The following is a 17,780-nucleotide window of genomic DNA, read 5'->3' on the forward strand; positions in this document are numbered from 1 at the left end:
GGACAGCTGAAGAAGGCAGAAATCAGAACGTTTAAAACAAAAACCAGCCTTCTATTGGTTTGCTTTCCAGTCTCTAAAGTGGAAGACATTCTGACAGCTTCTAGTGTGAATCAGAAAAGTGGAGCATAAAAATTTTTTCAGCTCTCATTTACTTGCTAACTCTGGGTTTTTAAAGAACATTAGCATTTCTGTTGGGCGTGATAAAGGACCGAGCAGTGGAGTGCTTTGGACAAGCCTGCAGTGGATCAGCTCAGTAAATGGAAATTGCCAGAAGAATGCAGTTTCCCTAGCACTTGCCAGCTGAAAAACAAAACCCGATTCTTTGAGTGATGTAAACTAACGATGGCCTCTTGCTTTTTATCACTTACAACACTGGGTTCTATGTTATTTGTTTTACTTACAAACTCCCACAAAATGTTGCAATTCAACTCTAAAAATAGAAAATAGTTTTATTTATCCAACGGTTCAAAAGCTATTGTTTGCACAGCAATCATCACAGCCAGAGTCAGCCCTTGCGTCTCGAGGGAGACGGTTCCTGGGTGAAACTAGGGAACCGGCCAGAACACGCGTGACTTGGTGGTCTGCTCACCGTGGAGCGGGCTGAGCTGTAGTGAGGTGATTTCATTTTAAAAAGTATTTGTGTGATAAAGGAGCAAGGAGAAATGCTGAGAATTTGTCAAAGCTGAAGACAGAGATTTCTGCAGTTGGTAGCACGCCTTTGCCTGGGTTTGACACTGAATTGAGTAGCTCTGTGTTTGTCTGTCGAGGCACTGATCCCGCGGTGCCTCTTGCAGCCTGGCGTTGCACTCCCACAGACTTACTGGCTTCAGCGGGATGCCAAAGAGGCAGAATGTTTTGGATAAGCAGCCCAGACTGGGGCTTAGGAAAAACCACCCCTGTAAATGAGGTGTCCATGTCTGTGAGTAATACTGCTGTTTCACACCGTGCAGCCCAGTATGGATGGAGAGAAAAAAAGGAAAATTTTGAGTCTATGACTTTGATACCAAAAAACCAAAGAGATCCTGTTCTTGCAGCTTCCTACCAGTAGAAACTTTGTCATATCTTTGTCTTCCTAGGTGTTTCTATAATGTAAAGAGAAATTTTGCTCTAATGGCTTTCTCAAAGTGCCACTACATGTACCTTTGTCAAAGGATAATTAAACTGCAGAGAAGGGGGAGAGGGCATCAGAAATACAGCAGTGGTTAGGCACAAGAATGGGAACAATTTCTAGGAATCTGGTTAGAAGTCACACACGTTTCTTGGCTTTGCATTCAGGTGCTGCATAGCATCAGCGGCTTTGGACTCAGGGAAAACCAGGTTTTTAAATTGAAAGTTCCAGGTATTTTAGGTGTTGTTTAAGGAGAAAAATACCCCACACCCTCTTTTCTAACAGCTGAGAATATATTTCAGGGTAGGTTTCTGCCTTCCAGTCCTGTGCCTAGATCACTCTGTCATGTCTGTCAGCAGTTCACGGACATTCACTGGGAATGCTTCCCAGCCTTCACTGTCAGGAAGACAGGAAAAACAAATAAATAGGCCCCATATCCTCTTCTAGATAATTTTGCAGTTTGGGGCTGTTGAAAGTATCTTGCAACCAAAGAGATTCATTTTATCTGTATTTGTTATTCAGTTCTAATGTAAAGGGGAGTTTTCCATGTGGTGAGTTTGAATATTGAAAATTAATATTTTTTCATTAATGAAAAGTAGTGAGAGACAGCAAGCTAGGGGTTAAAGACACTCTTTTCATATTTGCAGTGCTTTAATTCTCAAATCATACCTTACAGGAGTTTGTAAAGACACCTGCCTTTTTTCCACCATATTGCCATTTCCAAATAACTTCGGAGTAGGGGGTCCTTCAGTAATGACATTCCTATTAGAGATAGGCTCCAATGCCTGGCCCCACACTTACACATGTCAGGATTTCCATATAACTTGGGTCCATTTCCTTTGCTAGGAGCAAGTGCAAAGGCTGCTAGCTATTTTTAAATCTGAATATCCTTCAAATCTTCTCTGCCCTTTTCAGTAATTTAGCCCCCGCTTCAGGAGGAGTTCAGTTCAGATTCAGTCTGTGCTGGATGCAAATCTTTGGCTTAACAATTAAGCTGGAAATGCAAGCCCTTCTAGCAGCATCCAAGTACAAGGGGACCTCGGGCTGCGTGGAGGTGAGCTGGTTTTATACCAGCATGCTTGACTTAGATTTCTGAAAGGGAGGGCTTTCGGTGTTGAGGGAGCTGGTGTGATGACGTGCCTGCGCTCAGCTGCAAGCTGCAGTGACACTGCAATGGCTGAGGGGCGGCTGCTGGATCTTCGCAATGAGCTCATTCTCCCCGGAGGGAGCAGGATTTACAGTGCATCACCCAGCAACTGCAGCCTCCTTGTGAAATTCGTCTTTAGCTTCTCCTCAGTTAGGCTGGTCTGATTCTTCACTTTGGGGGTGTGTACATGGTGAGCAGATTTTACTGTATGGTTGATTTTTTTCTTTTTTTCCCCTTTTTCTTCTCTGTCCTCTAAATGCTTCCCCGGACTGGTTGATGAATCATTTCTCATTCGATTCCACTATTCAGAGGACAGAGATGGAAAATATAATCTTATGCAGCGGGGTGGATTATTTTTTTTAGCCTTTTGCAGCATGAATCATAAAAATCCTTTTAAATCTGTCTGCTAGGAACAGCCTACAGGTTTTAAAATGAAGTGCACTGCATACAAGGAATGGTACTATCCTCAGGTAAAGCAGACAAGCAGTGTGCATCATGATGGAGCATGCCTGTGAGGTTAGTTCCTATATGTGTTTATGCATATATAAAAATGTACATACTGTGTGTTTTATATATATCGATGTTACACGTGAATCATCTACTTCCTCAAGGCTTTGCATAATCCATTTTCAAATTCTATGCTTGGGATTCCCCCCCCCCCTTAATACCTAGTTTGTTTTTGGTGTGGTTAATAAACATAGCTCTGATTTGCAGCGGCTTTGCTTTAGGATGCCGGCAAACCTATCGAAAATAATGTCTCTGCCTTTCATTGGTTAAGTGGGCTGCACCTTCCTGCTCCATTTATTCGTCAGGGTCTTCACAGAGTCTCTGCCATGTATGATTGACTTGAAATGTCAGGGCCTGTAATTGTTGATAAATGTCCTCTGCAGCTGTGAACACTGGTGTTTCAGGGTAATACAAGTTATGATGGATTACTGTAACAAAGTAATCTGGTTTCTGTGCTCGCTGAGTAACTGATTTGGACATTTCCTATTTTCTGAACTCCAATGCATATACTGCGTTTCTTGACAACTGCTTCCTATTCTGTGCTGTTTAACCCGTTAGATTAAAAAAAGAAAGTTCATTTTCCTTCCAGCTGCTTGCTCCCTTGGTGGTTGTAAATGTCAGTTATCAAGATTTCTTTTCCTGTCCATTAATGTGGCTGCGCCTCTATTGACAGTGTTTAATATGCAGATAGAAATTAGAAAACAAAGGCATTGGAGTCAGACTGACTTTTGTTTGTTATTTCTCACATCATGATACTTCCAGAGAAATGTATGTAGTATGAAAGCATAACTTACTGGCAGGAGGCGCTCACTGCTGTCAGTCTAGGCTCGCAGCTCGCAGCTGACATACCTTAACCTGCCACCTATGCTATGCTTCTGCTCTGCGCTGCGTGTCTAAATGCATGGCAGGTGCTTGAAGTATGCTCAGAAATGGAAAGTTGGGTGTAGGGTCTGTCTTAATACTTCACTTTTGCAGCAGACTTTCTGTCTATTTGGTATTGGCTCTTGTCAGCTTTCTGAGTAATAAATGCCCGTTCTTCACCTGGAAATACCAGACGGGTAGAAAGTGTAGCTTCTGTAGGGGTGAATTAAAAGGTGAAAGATGCTGGTATGAGGATACAAGAACGCCTTGGCTGGAGGAAGCTGCATTTGTCACTAGGACCCTGATGGAAAAAATAGCACCCCGTTTTAAGACGACTTTTAAGAATGGGCTTACGGCCCATTGGTTGTCTTGAAAAATTCTAATCTTGAACATATTTGTGGAACTGTGTGACTATAAATGTTCCCCTTATTATATGCTCTGAAAGTGACAGTTGTCAACACCTCCTACTTGGTGAAGTTTCAGAAAGTTTCCAAGTGCACTGTCAATTTATAGGAAGAATAAAACTTTGCTTCACTTTTTTTTTTTCAGAATGCATCTCTGAAATATTACCTTTCATTGTAGATAGCTCAAATGCAAACTAGTGTCAGCGAATGAATGTGAACAAGCGAAGGCCTTTGAATAATGATCTTTGTTATGAAAACTTTCCTTTAAACATCTGTCTTCTAAGTTTATTACCTTCTCTGGTGCAGCTCTTCATGTATAATGAACAGCAGAGGTTCAGCTTAAATGGAAAAATTAAAAAAAAAGAAGGTTCTAAAATGTTTACACAAACCAATTGACCGGGATGTAGGATTTGAACACAGACCTATTCCACCCAACTACTCTGGTTCTGAGACTCCAACGGGACCGAGTAATTTTAAGACAGATAACAGCATTTTTACTAATATATGTTAGAGTAAAAGCAGCTAAATATTCGCCAATACTTCAGACTTCCAAAAGAAAACATTCCTGAATCCTATCTTTATTTGACCACAACTGGCTAGTAGCATTTAACTGCATGCAAAGGAAAAGGGGAGCTAACTTGTCCCTAGAGCATCGAGTGCTGGCTATTATTGGTGGCAAAATAGTAAGCAATTTCTACCAGTCGTCTAACCTAGAAAGGTAATTCCCTGATTTTCCTTTGGCACTGACAGCTGAGTGCTCTGCAGTCAAATAGACCTGAGATGCCAAAAGATCTCAGGAATTTAATATCATTCTGTAGAAATTAGTCCAATGGAGAATGACATCCTTGTAGATTTTTAAAAAACTCTTCAGTTCTATGAAAATCCACAAATCATTATTTCCAGGAACACGTGATTAGGGATTTATTATTCACTGATGATGCAGAATCAAGGTGTAGGTTCAATAAATTCCATCTGTGCAGCTTCCTAAATCCTCCAGCATTGACCCGCCCTTTTATACTCCATAAAAGCAGAGGCAGTGTCTGAGGAGTAGTTCAGGAAGGCTTGAGAAAATGTCTGGAGAACAAAATTTGTTTCCTCGAACACACAAGTGGGAGGGTGTGGAATGTTGTCTCTCTTTAAGGCCAATAGATACCCTGTCATGCTGCTTTTTCAAGATACTCCACCAGCGCAACTGTCGTTTGTCCTTGACAAGGTCGTGTGCAAACAAGGACCTTATATTTCATGGAGCTCACGTGAAAAGAAGAGTTGGTTGAAGATGCAGAACGTGTATTTTCTATTGTTTTAACTAATGTTTCTCGGTTCTCCTTTTCTCCTGTTGTTGGTTCGAGGCTCAGGTGCCGTTTCGTAGCACAGCTGGGAGGCCTGGCTGTTGGTGGGGCTGGCTGCGGGTCTGGGTTTCGGAGGAGGGCGATGTCCCCTGAGCTTTCCCAAACTAACCGGGATACGGTGTCCCAGGGCTGACTGAAACCTGCATGTGGTCTGGAAAGCTGCTGCCCAAATGATGTTGGATATGGCACGAGGCTGGCTTTGTCATAGTTCATAGCCAGAATTTATTCTGCCGGCAGCAGGCTGGTGTTGATTGCAGAGCAAAGCGTTGGCTGGGCAAGGCTGCTGCGGTGTGAGGCGCTGTTCAGGCTGGCCGCCAGGCTCTGGTGATCCTGGTACCTCTATTGCAACCCTTTGGAAATCCATCTAGATGGAATTGATTCAAGCTGGGCTTTTAATAACAAAAAGACTTCTCATCTTTTTGCTGACTGCTCTGTTTTGTCTTGCATGACCCTTAGTTGCATAATAGATATGTCCCCTGGCATGTACTGTAGGTAAAGGACAGCATTAGTGAACTCCAGATGGCACATACTACGTTTTGCTGGGATGTAAATCTGAAACAAGCTCCGTATTAGTGGGGTTTAATTAAAAAAAAGAAATTGTACACAAAGGGCCTGATTTTGATGCCACCGAGTCAATGTCAGAAATCTTACTGACTTCAGGGACTCAGGATACGCCCAGAGGGAGAACTCTGCTAAATATCCGGGGTGGCTGAAGATTTACTGATTTGCCCTAACTTCTAGGAGGACTCTTACACTAATGGTCCTCCTAAAATGTTTTTGCTGCATTTTGCATTTTAGCTAATTCTATACTAAAATAATTATTTGATTAATCTGATATTGGATTACTTTTCTAGCTGCCTCCATAAGAAATGAATTCTAGCCATGGTTTATAATAAGAATGTGCCTATTTGGATGAGGACAGTGCTTTTACAGCAAATCTCTTGCCAAAACCCCTTTGCACCTTGGTTTACGTGATGGTATGGTCTCAGCATCCACAACCTGCGTTCCTTTTGGGTAAAAGTAAATCAGAAGGTGGTTTCCAGCCAGTGACTGGTGCTCACACTACAAGATAACACTAGATTTTGAAGTTCCATCAAAATGTTCCATAATGTTGGCTTTTTATAGATACAGTGTTTATTCTTATACATCATATTTTCTTGCTCTATCTGAAAAGAAGTATTGGCAAAGAAAGTTAATGAGAAGCTCAAAGGCATAGTAGAAATCTAATATAACCATCCAAAGCATGGATTTTTCTTTACCTCAGAGACTAAGGTTCAGATTTTTGCATAATTAGGAAAAAAAGTTCCCTAAATATAGTTGATGTGGTCATGTTTGTGTGTTGAAGTAGACAGTAATTTATAGCCACAGCCTTTGTCACTCTGGAGAATTCCAGAGATTTGTGTACCACGCTGTGATACCGGAATTTTGCCCTGGTTCAAAGACCGGGGCTAGCAAATAGCAAGTATTGGCTCCACAGCAGTAAATACCCACGGTGATTTGTGAGATGCTTGTCGGCATTTTTATCTTTGCAGGTTGCTTGTGTTGTTAGCAAAATAAAATGATTAATCACAAATTATTTTTTCATTGTTGTCTAATTACTTCTTGCACGCTAGGAAAGGGCAGATTATCCCGACAGTATTTCCTGGGAAACGCTTTTTGTGGTGGATGGGCAGATTATACGTATGCTTCGGCTCAACAGAAGACAGTCGGAGTACCCCTTAATGTCTGAGGGAGCGCAGGCGGAGCGCGCGGTACCCGGCTGTGAACACGCAGGTGCCGGGAGCGCAGGCGACCTCGCTCGTTGCTCAGCTCTTCCACCCACTTTCCACAAAGCCTTTCCCCGTCTGGAAAATGGGGGTGGTGCACTGAGCACGCTGAAGCTTGCTGGCAGTTATCCGAGAGTGAGTCAGGTCTTGCCGCTGCGACTTGTGTGATGATCGCTGGAAGTGTCAAGATCTCTAGTTTGCATGCAAAGCGAAGTCAGAGGAAGCTACAGGCAAAGGAAATATTTGCATGGAGCTAGCAAAGAAAAAATGAAAAGGGTCTTAAAGGAAAATGTATTAGCTTGATATGTAGTAATAATAAGTAAAAGGAAAACACGCTGACTTAACAATCAATATCAATCCCTTTTATCTCAGATGATGCTTGCAGTTGTTAAAAACCTTTTCCCTCCAAAGAAAGCAGTTTTGGGATTTCTAGTGTTTTCAATGGCTCCTTAAGAACGAACTTTACTGGTGGATTACAACTTTTCACTGCATAAGCTATCTATTTTACCAGTTGTCCTTGAAAGAAGCATTATGGGTTTTGTTTGTGTAAAAAAAATCTGATATTTCCACCAGGCCCTCGGCTCGCGATGGCCCTAACTCAGAGTGCTGCCGGAAGCCACGGGAGACTTCCCTTTGCTCCGTGGGTGCCTGCAGGTTCTGGACCTGGAGGGCTGAGGCAGTCTTGTCACGCCAGGGTGAATGATTTATTATTTATGTTGCTTGCAGAAGGATTCATTATACATTTTGACGCTTCCACCTTTTACTTGTGTCTTCCTTTTTCTCAGTATTTTATGCCGGGCTTTATCAGGTGCTGTTGGGGTTTGCCCACAGAGGTTGCGAAGCGGGCAGGGAGAGGCTTGCTGCACTTACTACCCCGTCAGACATTGGGCTGTTCTGCTTCTGTCCTTTTCACCTCCTGGCTTATTTTTTTCCTGCTCCGTAATAGAGACTGTAAATTCATTTGGCATTCATTGTTGAACAGCTCAAATAACCACAGGTTAGGCATTGAGAAAGACTAGTTCACTTGAAAATCATAGTAAAGGCTGATTTTTATCTCCAGAGATCACAGACAGCAACATTTAGTGGCACAGTTAGAGAAAAGTCAAAACAACATTTTGAAACAAAGGGACGTATTTTGGTTTAGTTGTCTCTCCTTTTCCCAAGCTTTCCTGAACATGTGGCTGGTTCCTGGACTTGCACATGCAGAAATTCCAGTGCCACACATTGCTCATACCTGTTTATGCCATTTATAGGGACAAAACCATCACTGCCAAAGCTTTGGACTTTGCTGGTTTGCAAGCTCATAGCAGAAAGGAAATCTCATTATGCTTAACTGCCCCCAGGATACAGTCAAGCTTAGCAGGAGTTAAAAAACTAGTTGTTTTCTCACAGGTGTCCCTCATTACACTGTCAATTAGCCCAGCAGGCTGAGAAGAGCTGACCTGGTTTTAGGCAGAGCCTGGCAGGGGTGTCTGGGGGAGTTTTGCCAGGTAGTTCTTCCTAAACAGAAGCAATTTGGTTGTTTTCTTTGGTTTGGGTTTTCCACCTCACTTTCCCTCTTACTAAATTATCTGTGTGTCTTTTAAGACTGGCTTACAGTTTTGGCCTAATAAGATTTTATAGTCCCAAATTAAGCAAAAACATAGTGGAGAAGCAAGCAACCTGGAAAGTGGGAGTACCACAGATATGAAGAGGAGTGGAAAAGAGAGGAATGCTTGATACGTTCCTGCAGCTCTCCCGTGTGAAGTAAGCGGTGGGTGAGGATGTCTGGTCTGGCTGGGACAGGCAAAGCAGGCGGCGCAGAGGACAGGGAGAGTAGCTTTGTGTGTCAGGCTCACTGTCAAGAGTAGGAGCAGAAAAATGTAACTATGCTCTTTTTCCCTCAAAGTTTGTTATGGGGTTTTTTAATAATTATTTTGTTTGTTGAAAGGGAAAATCTGAAATAGGGGAGTGTGTGAAATGACTTTCTTCAGCAGTGCCAGGTAATCAGGATGGCAGTAGGTGGCCAGATTCAATTTGGTATTGACAGAGATGGCAGGTCCAAAGCCACAGGAGAGTGGGAAGATCAACAAAACCCTCAGAACACCTGCAGGCAGCTGGAGTGAGCTCTGCTGCTCTGTAATATGCTGCTTGGTAAAGGACTTGTAAAAAAATTGGGGAAAAAGCTCTTAGCATAAAATTTCTTTCCTTCCTTCACCTGTAAAATACATACCATTCTGAGAAATACAATGTGAGGCACTGTTTTTTCTGCCATGAGTTAAGCTGAGCTGCCTTTCTATTATGGCCTGCGCTGCAAATGCTCCCAAAGGAACGCCTTGGGGGTGGCAGAATGGGTTGATGCTGTACCTGGTGCCCCAGTCCATGGGGCGGTGAGCAGCTATTGCTGGGCTGGTGTCCTCTTTGGGTAGAGCCTATGTCATTGACAGCCTGGGAGGGCTGGGACTCCATAATCTCAGTGGAGAGTCTGGATTTTGCTTGTGGGAAGGAAACTGTAGGTGTTGTACTGTTTTTCTGGTTTTCACTCCATTATCACCATCTCTCTCTGTCACCAGAGAGAGGCATGTGTGTCAGGGGAATGAAGTAGGCCTTGGGGACAGGGCTGGCCTGACAGCATGGCTTGTATTTGCTCTCCACTGTCTCCAGCTCTCATGAAGAACATCATGAGTGGAGAGCAAGTGATCTTCATGGCCCACGATGCATTCCCTTTCCTAGATAAGAAGTTGGGCATTTTCTGTGTGTACAGAGTTCATGTGGAAGAAACAGATGTAAGAAAATTCTTCCATCAGATAAAGCTAGGGGCTGGATGGCCGGGGTACTCACCAGGAGCAGACTTACACCAGCGCTGCATGCTTTTGAAAAATCTGGAATGGCTCCCAACACACAAGATGCTTATTCATTGGCATTGGCCTTTTTACTGGTATTGGCAAGGGGCTGGGCATCAGTTACAGGTCTGTTTTAGTGGTCCATTTCAACATAGGCATTCCTTTGCACCCCCCTGATGGTGTCAGAAATGTTTGGATGTGTTTTATTGTAAGGGCAGTAACAGTTATGTGAAGGAGGAAAAGTTGCTGATTAACTCGGTGTTATGAATAAACATGTGAAACTAAAGAAAAATAGGTGCTTCTGGTAAAAATATCATTACTGTCATTTAAAAATAAGCCACTCAAGAACTACATTTGACACTGAATAATATTATACAGGCATGAATATTTTTCTTCTGCTTATATGTCTATGTCAATCAACAAACAGTGGTATCAAGTAGTGTTAGTCAGCGCAAGAGTAGACATACCTCCTGGGAAGGAATGTCTACATGGAAATGGCTGTACACGTGTATCTCCAAATCCCGAGTGAAAGGTAGGGAGGAAAAGATGAGAGGATTTGTTAAAGCAACAGACGCACCTTTGGAACAGAGTTTGAAGATATTACTGTGTACCAGTGCTAAGTGAAACTAGGTAGTTTAGTTACTAATAAAAACTGTCCTGGAAACTGCAAAATACATTGCTCCTGCCTCCAGCCAGCCCTCGGGCTTAACGCCTCATCCTGTCGTTTGCCTTAGCGTCCATTATCTCTCTATCACTTCTTCAAATACCACTGTTTCTAGGAATGTACATAGTAACTCTGGGTGTGATTTAGGAGCATTGGAAGTCTCTTCTCTCTGTTTGTCATCGTTTTAACCCCCGTGTTGCCGTCTCCATGTCTACTCCCAGCTCGAGGCACAGCGTGTCACGTATGGATGTAACGGTCTAGAGGTGAGGCGGGTGTTTTCAGTAGCGCGTTCCTGGATAGCTCAGGACGTGCAGGCATGTGCCGACACGGCCGGCTCTGCGTACCCAGACGGGTAACTCCAGCCGCCCCCAGTGCCGGGCTTTGCCTGTTTCAGTGGCGGCACGAACGTGCTGGCTGACTTTGCGCTGAAGGTGCCGATGGCCTCTTGGCTCTCGTTGATCGCCCCTTACCGTTAGTGCCCCGCAGCGCGAGGCCCGCTGCCGTGCCTCTGAGCGTGCGCCTGCGCTGCGTGTTTAACACAGTTACCCGCAGGACGAGCCGCCGGCCGGTCGTTGGGCGGTGTGGGCCGGACTGTCTCAGGCTTGCCTTGGTGCTGCGGCCGCCCAAAGCTGGCCTTTGCGCTGCGTGCGCTGAGCATGTTACCGATCGATTAAAGAGTTAGTTTTGGACAAAGCAGCTGAATATTTAAAATTGTGGATCAGAACCCACTTCTAGGTGCATAAATAAATGTAGCCTCAAGGCATAATTCCCTGAGGTACCTTGGAAGATTTTGCCCTTTGAGTTTCTTGTAAAAATAACATTTAGTGCTTGCATAATATGCTGCGGTGTTTAGAACTGGGTATGACCTGTATGTTTCAGATTGCTGTGATTGATTCATGTTAATATATTTGTGTATGTATATGCATACACACACATGTAGATACATATGACTTTATATCTATATTAGTGCTCTATAAAGAGCATAAGCCTTTTAGGAAAAGGGAAGTCAAATTGTACAAAAGAGAAACTAATTTATTCTCACAAAGATTCCCCCCCCCCCCCCCCCCCACTATGATTAACACCAAGGACCAGAAGTGTTTTATCTTGTTAAGAGCAATAATTACCATTTTCCCCAAAGGACCTAGACGTACACATTGGTTACATTCGCTGGTGTCAACCCAGGCATTTCCTTACACGGGAAATCGGCAACAGACCCCTTTCCCCAGGTGAGCGCTTCCGGAGCGATAGGTGATGGTGTGCAGAACCTTGGATGCTACTTTAAAAAAGGCAACTTTTTTTATCAGTGACTTCTCATAACACTTAGCTTTGGTTTGGAAGCTCAAGGCTGTGATTATGAACATCATTTCATGCGTGCGTACTTCATATTAATGTGACTTTAAAGCAACGTAAGTGCAAGCTTAGGTCCCTCAGGTTTCCTTGGAGTTTTGGATTCCAAGCACTAGCTTGACTCACTTTGAGTTAAAATTTTGAGACATGATTTCATGTTATTTACAGCCAAAATCATTTTTATTACATCTAAATTTAGGCCGTCGGTCACGCAGGTGGGATTAGAAGCAGTTATTTCTCACAAAGATACAGTTACCTCATTACTGTTGTGTTTTCATATGGAAGTTCAAACCAGTTTCAGGGTTTGGGCTGTGTCCTGCCTGCCGCCTGCCTATAAAGTCTGTGTAAAACATCAGAAATGTGAAGGAAGGGGAAACCTGAATGGCCCCAACTTACCCCTGCGTATTAGGATATTGTTTCATTTCCTCTACGGCTCAAAACAGCTTTAAGTCATTGTTTTCCAAAGGCGCCTTTGTGCAGTAAATCATAAGCACTTTATGTTAGGCTGCTTTTCAGAAATGTGTGACTGTCTTAAGGGCGGCTTCATTCATGAGAAGAGGACTAGAAAGGAGCTTATAGAGCCAAAGCTGTAGGTAAAATACCACATTTGGCAGGCTTACAGTACCTCTTCAGAAAGTTTAATTTGGATTCTGAAATATTTGTAATATTCTTTCTGGGATGTAGGTTTTGGGGTGGGTTTGGTTTTTTTTTTAAGCATTGTGTCACATCTACTTTGAAGGTGAAGCTTGAAAATCCAACTGGTCTTGCAGACTTGCTGGGCTCTGGTTGGATTGTTGTCTAGATTCCTCTGGGATTCTGGTTTTCCGCAGAGGGATAGCCCGTACTAGCACATGACAGTGAAAAGTGTTGCCTTAGTTTGTGCACTAGCCCAGCTGAAACATCTCAGATATGTTTTTCCTTATTGGGAAACTTCCTTTCCCCTTCTTTCCCCCTATTCCTCTCCCAGAGAGAATAAAACCTTATCACCTGACACAAACACATTCTTCTTGGAAGACAGTGTTTTAAAATAGGGCTTTTAAACTCTTGTTTTTGATTACGTGTGAGGAATTCTAAAAATTCAAATGTCATTCTAAAACATTTTAGTTTCATTTTTGACATCATCACATTTTTTTAATCTTAATATTTTTACTAAAATGGTTGAGAAATAAATCCATCAGAAAAACTCTTCAGCCAGCAAAGTTCATCACAGTAGCAGTGGGCTGCAGGTATTGCCTTTTGCCTACAGCCCTTCGAGATCTTATTGTAAATACAACTTACTGATCTGCAGCAGAGTCATTGCCCTTCTGGGGTTTTTTTTCCTGGTTGGTTGGTTGGTTTAGGGGTTTTTTTGCTTTGTTGTTGTTTAGTTTTGTGTTTTGAAAAAGAGAGAATATGAAGAGAGGAAGCAGAGGGCAGGGATGCAGTCAGTCTGCCACACGGCAGGCAGAAGATGGTCTGGAATAAAGCGAAGCACATCAAGGGCACGGCTGTGCCAACAGCCCGGCTCCATAGCAACTGCAGCTGCTCCCATCAGGAGGGATTGAAGTGTTCTGCTGGGCTTGAGGTTTTTTAAAGCTGCTGCGTGGGTAAGTTGTTCCTGAGTGTGTATTTGTTTTCCAAATCTTGTTGGCTACAAGCCCATTTGCCAGCAAAGAAACTAATCCTTTCTTTAAATCCAGTTAGCAAGAGCGATGATATTGCTGCAAATGGATTGAGCAAGTCCTGCTCAGCCCTCGCAGATCACACCAGCTGAGCTGCGTCTTCCAAATAATCTCGCCGGGAAGGAACACGGCGCGCACAGCGGCTTCTCGTCTGGCACGGAAGGATGGGGCCCATTTGCATCTTGGGATCTGAAGTATGAGGTGGGGAAAGAAGGAAGTGAAATTCCCAACCGGCCATTAGGCACAAGTACTTGTGTCTTCACAGGCCTGTGATAAAACTTGTTTTCTTTTTCCCTTCATGTGGCTGTATGCTAGAAGTTGCCAAAGCGTGGGTCAAACGAAGGTGTGGGGTTTTGGTTTTTTTTTTTTGCCTTAACCTGTGCTATAAAGAGAAGCAGGAAGGGAAGGGTGAGAAAAGGCAAACTTTGGTCACAGAAAATGTCTCCTTAGCTCAAGACAAGGCATTTTATTTCAATTTTACAGTCATTATAACAAAACAAAGCAGCAGAAATCAGGAGCCAGACTGCATACCAAGGCAATGGGGAAGAAAGAGAGATGCATAGAAATAGAGTGTTTCCCCCCATCTTTCTGCCCCCGTTCAGAGACATTACTGTAGTTCGTGCGTAATTAGGGTGAGCCTGGTGGGATTCCCTCCTCGGGGGAGGATTTGGGCTGGTGCCTGCCACCACTGTGCAGGAGGGCTGGTGACTGACCAGCTGCGAGCAGAAACTTTTGCAGTGGGAGGAGGGCTGGGGAGGGCAGAGCAGGCTGCTCAGAGAGCTTGAGCGGTGTCCTTGGTGGTTTCAAGTCTTGCTATTTTAAATTGTGATTCTGTAGTGCCTCAGGCTGATATTGATTTATGTATTTATTTTTAAAATTTTTTATGCAAGTATTCACCTTATGGTCTCCTGAATGCCCTGAAAATTTTATTCTTCTGTTTTCTTACTCATTCACCCATTTAATCCATTCTAAAGCTCTCAGCTATACCTTTTATTTCTCATTTTACACCGGTGACTGCATCAGCTCCGGGCCAGTGTTTCTACCTGCACAGTTGTTTAGATGTACAGGTGCTGGTGACAGAACCAGTAGAAGATTTATTGTGGCTTTAGGTAGGTGTGTCACGCGCTGAAGGCAGCGGGTGACGCTGCCCACCCGAGCAGCACCGGGTGCATGGCACAGGCTCTGCCGCACAGCGCTCCCAGCCACCACTTCCCCTCCCAGTAAGGTCCTGTCATCACCAACAGGCACCTCTTGGTTTTCTCGTTGCAAAATGACACTCGTAAGTACGAGACCTGTATGGCTGCACGTGGTTTTTGGTGATCTCCACGACAGCGTGCTGGTGGGACAGGTGCTCCTCAGAGGCTCCCTGCTACCCGCCTGGTCCATCTGCGTGCCCCGTGGTGCTGGCGTGTCCTCTCTGACACAGCATTGGGTGCGGGTCCCGGGACAAGGTGCCAACCTCGGAAATACCCCCTCCCGGTGGTGGGCAGGGCCCAGCCCCAGGGCAGCAGAAGGCTTTTGGACATCCATGGGGCTGGGTGGGGGGTGCTGCGAAGTTTTCCTTGTTGCTGCCTTTTAGCCCACATCCCTCAACCGTGGGCTCTCCCATGGTACGTACAGAGTCAAGGCCCTTTATTAGAAGAAATATTTGAAGTTCTCACTGGTAAAGACCTGTCAAACTATAGCTGATGATCTTTAATATTTTAATGGTTTAAACAGATTTATGGCTGTGGATAGATGTAAAAATTGTATACTTTTCTACACCAATTTTTGACTGCTGCTGGAGTACCCTGTATCTCAAAAGCCTGATGGTCAGAAGTTTTGTAACCCCGAGGACTTTATTAAATCCATGCCCGGTGTGATTGAGATTCAGTTGTACTAGCAGTGGAAGAAAAACAAGAAAATCCTTGTATATAAATGACATCCACATTCTTGCTTCTAACTGAAAAATTGAAGGGAAAGACTTTATGTAATTAAAGTACATGTTTGCTAATTTGTCACAGGCTGAACTCTCAAGCACTTCTTGGTTAGATGCTTCTGGAAGTAAACTTTCAGCTTTCGTTCTCCACAGTAAGAGGCTAATCATTCATCTGAACAATTACACTTACTCATGGTTTAAGATTCTTTAGGTATTTAAATTCTGAGGTCAGGTCTCAGGGAGCGGACAGGGACAGGGCTTCTCCTGGTAGCAGTGGAAGCAGGGCTCGGGCTGCAGGCACCCCTGCCCCATGGGCACATCCCAATCGCCCGTGAAACCTGGCCGTGATTCCCTGCCTGCAGCACCCAGAGCTGAACAGGGCTGGACCTGAGGTCTTTGCTTTCTCTCTTGCGCTTGCTTTTGTGAGTTATTAGCAACTAGAGTTCATAGCGGCAGTGACAACATCTTTCTTATCTTTGTTTTAAAATGAGATAGTAAAAAAAAAATTGTAAAATAACCCTGGGGAAGGAAAAAAGTCAGTTCTCTCTTATCTGGCTGGAGAGCAGCTCTGTGGAAAGGGACCTGGGGGTCCTGGTGGGGGGAAGCTCAACATGAGCCAATAGTGGCTGCTGCGGCCAAGAAGGCCAACAGGATGCTGGGCTGCATCAAACAGGGCATCGCCAGCAGAGAGAAAGGAGTCATCATCCCGCTCTACTCAGCGCTGGTCAGGCCACCCCTGGAGCACTGTGCACAGTTCTGGTCCCCGCTGTACAAAAAGGATGTGGACGGGCTGGAAGGGGCCCAGAGAAGGGCCGCCAGGATGATCCAAGGACTGGGAAGCTGCTGTACGAGGACAGGCTGGGAGAGCTGGGTTTGTTCAGCCTTGAGAAAAGGAGGCTCAGAGGGGGTCTCGTCACCATGTACCAGTACTTAAGGGGCAGCTACAAAGAAGATGGAGACTCCCTTTCTACACGGAGTCCCATGGAGAGGACAAGGGGGATGGACACAAATTGCTCTTGGGGAGACTCCGATTGGACACAAGAGGAAAATTTTTCAGTGAGGACAGTCACCGTTGGAATAATCTCCCCAGGGAAGGGGTTGACTCAGCCATGTTGGACACCTTTAAGAGTCATCTGGACAGGGTGCTGGGTCATCTTGTTTAGACTCTCCTCTTCCCAGAAAGGGTGGACTAGATGATCCCTGAGGTCCCTTCCAACCTGGGATTCTGTGATCTGGTGTAACGGGGAACTTGGGACATCTTAGATAAGGGAAATAATCTTGTAGGATCAATACAGTGGCATGGGGAAAACCCCAAATCCTGCCATGGGGGTTGCTGGGGCTCAGGGCAGCCCTATGCATCCCATGCAGCAGCATCCTCTTGGCGGGACCATAGGGGGAGAGGAAAGCCAATATGAGATGGGTGGTTATCGTGTTTGTGTCTCAGGCCTGACAAACAGCTGGTGCTGGAGCTGGCCTGGAGCTGTGGATGGTCAGCATTTCTGGAGACAGTTCATCGTGCCTGAATGCACGTTGCCATGTGTTGCCTCATGACGAGCTAGGCTGCTTAGGTTAGTGCAAGAGATGGGATTTTACACTGGAATAGGCTTGGGATTTTAAAACATTGATTAGCTTTTTGTCCCTGAGTTGTTGGAGTTCACAGTTTCTTAACGGCAAGAGCCGCAGGTTGCACAGCGGGAAGTACACCTGTACCTGCAGCGCCGCCGAGGTACTGCTGCCTTATGTGGGCTCAGCCTAACAGAGAGCGATCGCAGGCTGCACAGCTCACCTGAAATCCTACGCAGAGATTTCCGCGCGCAGTTTCTCCGTGGTTTCGGCAGTGCAGAGCAGAGGGAGGCAGCGGGGTCTGGCCCATGAGCAGGGGCTGAAGTTGGGGTCAAGAGCTCTTTTCCCACACACCCCGTTGCCCCAGCGTGTGCCAGGGCTTGTGCCCAGCCTGCCTGTGGGGTACGAGGTGACCACCGACCCTCCAGCTGATCTATCTGTGGAGGGGCCAGAGGGATGCTGTCAGAGGGCAGAGATGAGGTGACAGGGCAGGAATGGAGACAGCTGCCTCGCTCCCGGGGCACTCCCCGCCTCTGCCAGCCTGCCTGGGGCTTCTCGAGCAGGAGGCTGTTCTTCTGCCGAGCTGCAGGTGCATCGCAGATGGTTGCAGATCTAAGGATGTCTGACTAGGAGCAGCACAACTCCTAGGCTAATAATAAGACG

General features: G+C 45.0%; 1 protein-coding gene across 20 annotated transcripts in view; it reads left to right on the plus strand.

The window, feature by feature from the left end:
- The window catches only part of JAKMIP3 (Janus kinase and microtubule interacting protein 3), a 107,127-nt gene that overhangs the window by 6,633 nt on the left and 82,714 nt on the right, over window positions 1–17,780 (plus strand). The gene's annotated exons all lie outside the window — the stretch shown is intronic.

Source organism: Phalacrocorax carbo, chromosome 12 (genome assembly GCF_963921805.1).
Source record: "Phalacrocorax carbo chromosome 12, bPhaCar2.1, whole genome shotgun sequence".
Lineage (NCBI taxonomy): Eukaryota > Metazoa > Chordata > Aves > Suliformes > Phalacrocoracidae > Phalacrocorax > Phalacrocorax carbo.